Genomic DNA, 6,000 nt, shown 5'->3' on the forward strand with positions numbered 1-6,000 from the left:
AAAAGACACATAATTTTAAATTAAAAAACATTACAAATAGTAGTAATAATAATAAATTAAAGATAAATATTTTAAAAAATCAATATTTTTAAAATATTTTCTGCTGTCTTATTAAGCTAAATTTTTTATTTAAATAATTTTTAAAAAAATATTTGATTTTTTATATCTTAATATATATTAATGTTGATATAATCATATTTTGTTAATTACATTATTTTAATAACCAAATAAAATTCATATTGTGAAAGTATAATATTTTAAAAGTAATTATTGATAAGTTACATAATTTATACAATAAAATTATTAAAATAAAATGAATATTTTTAAAAGTCAAAATAAAATGAATATTCATTACACTTGTTAAAATTTTTTAATTTTAATGATGAAATTTTCTAAACTATCTTCAATTTTAATTACTACTTTTATTATCTTATGTCTTTATAATTATTTAGAATTAATCCACCTTGTGAAAATAATTTTGGGATTGTGCAATAATTTTGATAAGTCATTATAAACTTTATTCAATTAATTGTTTATTTTTTATTATTTATCCAAAAAAATTATTTAACTTTTATTCTTATCCTAATTTCATCAATTTAATTCATACATAAAAAAATTCAAATAAAAAAATAATTGACTAAACCTGAATCGGGTTAGACTTGAATGAATCTGACCCACCTCTTCTTTATTTTTTTTATCCATCATAAAATAACATTATTTTAATTTTTATATAAAAATTTTAACCTAATCATAATTGCCAACCCCTCTCTCTTTTCTTCATTTTTGCTCTCTTCTTTTTATTCCATTAGCAGCGGCATCCTACCCCTTTCTCTAAACCTTCTCTCCCTTACTCGATCCCAGGAGCCGTCACCCTCGTCGGCCTAAGCATTTATGACAGTGGTTACCTTTTTCTTTCGCTTTTCTCTTTTCTTCTCTTCCCTTTCCTTCTGCCGCCAGTTTCCTCTCTTTCTAAAAATGCCTAACCACCATTGTCTCCTCTTGCAATCTGGGTTTTCTTTTAGAAGTCTTGCCACATATTTAAAACCCCTTTCTTTAAGGTTGGGTGTGAAGGATTCTCCATTTGTTTTTGTTTGACTCACTCGTAGACAATTTGTCTTTTCTTTTGCAAAAGTCTGATATGATAAAGATCTAAAGCTACCAATTTGAAAACATGATCACTTGTAAGCTGCCACGTGGTAAAATAAGAAAATTGAAACTTGGCAAAATGAGGAAGCCCAAAGTATGTACTAGACCCCATGCGTTGCACACTGGCCTCTTTCTACCTTTTTACTTTCTCTTTCTGCCTCTCTTTTTGCTTTCTTCAAGACCTTTTATCTTTTCTTCTATGACCTCCACTTGGCCAGAGGAAGAAGCTCTTTTGGGGGTTCTTTTTACTTTGTAATAGAATAGGTAGTGAGCAATGAAGAGCAGCTAAATGATTGCGCCCCAAAAAATGGATCCATGGAAGAATTTGCTACGATCCGGATGGGTTCTCTTCTTTATTCTATCAACATTATTGGAAAATCATCTCAATCGATTTAGTGGATGCAGTAATTGATTTTTTTCATGGTGCTCCGCTTCCTACAGGGATTAATATTAGATAATCGAAGTAGGTTTATTAGTGGTAGATTAATTGCAGATAATATCATTTTTGCATGAGAGTTAATTAAATGTTTTTTGTGCGAGGAACCACACTGAACAAAGGACTACCTCATGTGTAAAAAGCTCATGGCCATCTGGATGGGTGAGGAGGATCTAGGCTATGAGAGTGATAACCAGTGCGTAAAAAGACTCAATGAGTGGTCACACTTGGGGAGTTTAATGTTACACATGGATAAGGAAAAAGACCAATATAATGGCAGAAAGTGTCGTCATCTGTGGCCAGGGGAGCCAAGGAGCGCATTAAAATTGGGCAGTGTCGTGTTGCACTTAGGAGAGCAACAAATAATGACGAAATGTCTTATGGTCTAAGAGAGACCAAAATCTGGCGACAGAACTGTCACAAACAAGTGTCAGGAAACCTGGCATGGAATCGTCTAGACCAAACAAGCACTCGTGTGTGATCAGGGGCGAAATTAATCAAATTTTATTAAAAAATTAAATACAGTTAAATAAAAATTAAAAATTTTAAAAAATTAATATGTTAAATTCAATTAATAATAAAAATATTGATAATAGAAATATGAAACTAAATATAAAATTATAATTTATAAAATATAAATAGTTAAAAACGATATATAAGATTAATAATTTTTTCTTATATAATCAAAATTATTTAAATACTATATATTCAATAAAATTTTATTTTAACTAAATATAAAATGTAAAGCATATAAAAAAATATACTCAAGTTAATTTCTTTTTATATAATTAAGATTAATAAAAAAAATGATACGTTGATAAAATTTTAAGTAACACGTAATATTATAACTTATATTTGAAAACTATATAATAATTTATTAATTTTTAAAGATTAAAATCATAAAAAATAAAATTTATGTAACATAAAAAAGAAGAACATGGCAAGTAGAAGGTAGCTACCACATATTATATAACAAAAAAGAAAGAAAAAGAACATGGTTAATGGTTTGTAGAAATTTAAGAAAGAATATTTATAGAAACTTATAACTTATGAACAAATAGAATAAAAATAAAAAAATAAACATATATAAATTAAAAAAAAATTTAAAGTTGAGTGAGATAAGTGAAATTATTTTATTATTTTTTATTTATATTAATCATTAAATAAAACATTATTTTGAGGAAGCAAGTAATAGAATATATAAAAAATTTAAAATTTTAAAAATTTTTATATGTTATTAAAAAAATTTTAAAAGTTTTGGCCCCATCCATCACATAAGGAGGCTCCCTCTGCGTGTGACCAAAAGGTAAAGGTAAAGGAGAATTGGTCCACAACAAGTGCCTAGGAGACACTGCATTCTAAAGAAGTGTGAAAAAGCCAAAAGTGTACAAAATGAAGTTGTTCCACGCAAAGACGTGGAAGAGGACGATCGCGACATAACAATTCATCTTTCAATAATGAAGGCGTTATTGGATTGAGCGGGGGATTTGAACAAAATAGGTCAGACAACAAATCTAACTCACGTAGTGTAATTTGATTTGAACTCTTACATTTATTAATATATATCTAGGTTTAGATATAGATTTACTATATTTGAATAAAATTTGAATTTAATTTGAATATTATCTTTTCAAATTAAATCACTTATCTTATCTTATCCTTTTCTTGTAATCTATTTTTACTTAATAAAGAGGAGCCATCAGTCTATAAATAAGCTTCTTCTCCTCATTTGTTGCACGTCTTAAAAAAATATAAAGCATTCTATTTCTCAAAAATTTTCTTTTTTTTTTCATTGGTTTCTGTTATTTCGTAGATTTTAAAACATACTTAAATTTTACTTTCAAAGTTTTAGGTCACATGAGGTTGAACTTAAATTTTAACACATGACAATTAACACTATTGCTATAACAATTAAAGTATAAAACTTTTCTTTATAAATAAAAATTAAAATTTCATTAAACTATGAAAGGGAAACCCTGCATGCATTACATGTGAAAAGAAAGGTATCCACGAATCAAACTATTTGTTCAAGCTCATGACTTACATTTTCATTAAATTTTAATTCTAAAATATAAAATAAAATTTTATTAATTTAATAATAAAATAATAATAATTAAATAGACTAATCCAACCAAACTCAAGCTTGGTTTTGAAAAAAGAAAACCAAAGCTGACGTAACCTTTGGATGCCTCTATGTTTAAATAAAAGTACAACTAATCCTTCTGTCAATATAACTATTAAAAAATTATACTTTTCAAAAAAAAATATAACTATTAAAAACCAACATGTTAACTTAGAATTATCGTAAATGTGCTGTAATTTTAACTGGTAAAATACAAGACAATCAATGTTTAAATTGCAATTAAATAATTATTATAACATCTCCATCAACTTGCTTTTCGACCTTGGAGTTTTGTTCGTTTGTTATATTTATGGGAAACTAATTTCCCTAATATATAAATACTGTTTCTCCTTTGTTGACCGACGCCTAATCAATCAATTTCTGTTAATCGTGTCGTTGACATCATGAGTACTATTTCAAATTGAATCATACTTCACTTACCCTATTGTCTAACTTTGCAACCAAACCCATATTGTTTCCTATTTTTACTTCAAGAACCAAGCTAAAATTTCATCATTTTATAGATATTAAAGGTATAATTAAGGCACTCGAGTATTTAATTTCGTAGTAGGTGATATATTTTTTATTCAAAAAATTTGAGTTCTAGTCCTACTTTATCAAATCAAATTAAAAAACAGTAAGCTTTTGAATATTTGTTATATAAAAGAAGATTTTAAAATTTTATTAAAATAAGCAATAATTAAGATACAACACTAATGAAAACATATTTATCTTATATAGATAATAAAATGGCATAATAACAAAATAAACCCAAGAACTATGATAAAATTTTCACTTAAAAGCCTTACTCTTTATTTGTATCAATTGATTAGACGGACTGTCTCCTTAAAATATAGTCCATGGTTGCATTAAAAATTACACATGGTCCTTAGTTATATAAATCCAGGATATCTACATGGTGGAATTGTATGCACACGTGGATTTGCAAGAAGGAATTAATAAACATCTAAAGATAGACTTTGATACCAGGAGGGGGTGATTGTCCTGTTATCTCTGTAAACCTTGGGGAAACTACGTTTTTGCCTGATGCAACCACTCCCTTAAAATGACCAAGATTCCGTCCATCCATCCAAACCCTTCAACAACCATAACTTGTCGTGTTGTATCCATTCAAACTTCCCGACACCCACATTAAACTTACTTTCTACTCCTGAGGAACAGATAAAAATAGAGAGCAAGCAGTTGTCTCTCTAATTTCAAAGTTTTCCAACCAATGCCAGTTGTAAATATTATAATGGTAACAAAAATCCACTTAACTGCTAACTTTTTCTTCTTTTATAGGAAAATCCTGCAAAGTATTGCAATTAAATATAAAAGAAATCATTTTTGCTCTCAAACCGGCAGCAAATAATAAAATTATAAAGACGGGTAGTCAAATCTTATAAAAAAATAAAAGGAACCTTATCTGAGACATGCCGCCTCCCGCACCTCTGGCAGAGTGAAAAAGCAGCACAGAATTTCCATTCCTTGCCAGAGTGGCGGCACAAACAGCACCCGAAATTGGCAATTTAAAATTTTCAATGTTATTAAAGAATGAAAAAAAAAAAACCCCATAAATTGTGCATATTGAATATATAGAGATGAGAAAACGTGGGTTATTGTTAGGATTCATTTGTTTTGTAATAAAATATTTTGTAAAAAATATTTTTAAAATTTATACTTGTTTAAAAAATAAAAAATTAATTTTAAATATAAACTATTTTACAAGTCAATAAAATTAATCACAAAAAATATTTTATGCCCTTAAAAGGAGTAAGACATATTTCAAAAAATAAAAAAATATTTTTATATTAANTTGAATAAGATATGTAAAATCATTTTATTATTTTTAATTTTTTAAAAATAATTTAAAATATTAATATTTAAATTATACAACACTATTAAAATTAAAAAATATTTTTTTAATGAAACCATTCAATACAATTAAAGTTTTTATTTATAAATGGAATAAATTTTACTAATAATTATAATAAAAAATATTTCAAAGATCATCATTTGATGAATATACATTTATAATAGGTTTAAATCTTACTAAAAATTATAATAAAAAATATTTCAATGATTGTCATTTAATGAATATATATTTATAAATATAGGTTTTGAATATCTTACATAATTGATGAATATTTATATTTTTAAAATTATGATAAAAAAGTGATAACATTAAAATTTTTTAAAAATTAGAATTTATTTTCATTATAGTTCAAGTACCACAATATTGTTTTAGTTCAAGTGAGGTATCACATTAGACATTTTCCTAAACTATAAGCCAAAT

The sequence above is a fragment of the Theobroma cacao genome, chromosome 7 (assembly GCF_000208745.1).
Source record: "Theobroma cacao cultivar B97-61/B2 chromosome 7, Criollo_cocoa_genome_V2, whole genome shotgun sequence".
Lineage (NCBI taxonomy): Eukaryota > Viridiplantae > Streptophyta > Magnoliopsida > Malvales > Malvaceae > Theobroma > Theobroma cacao.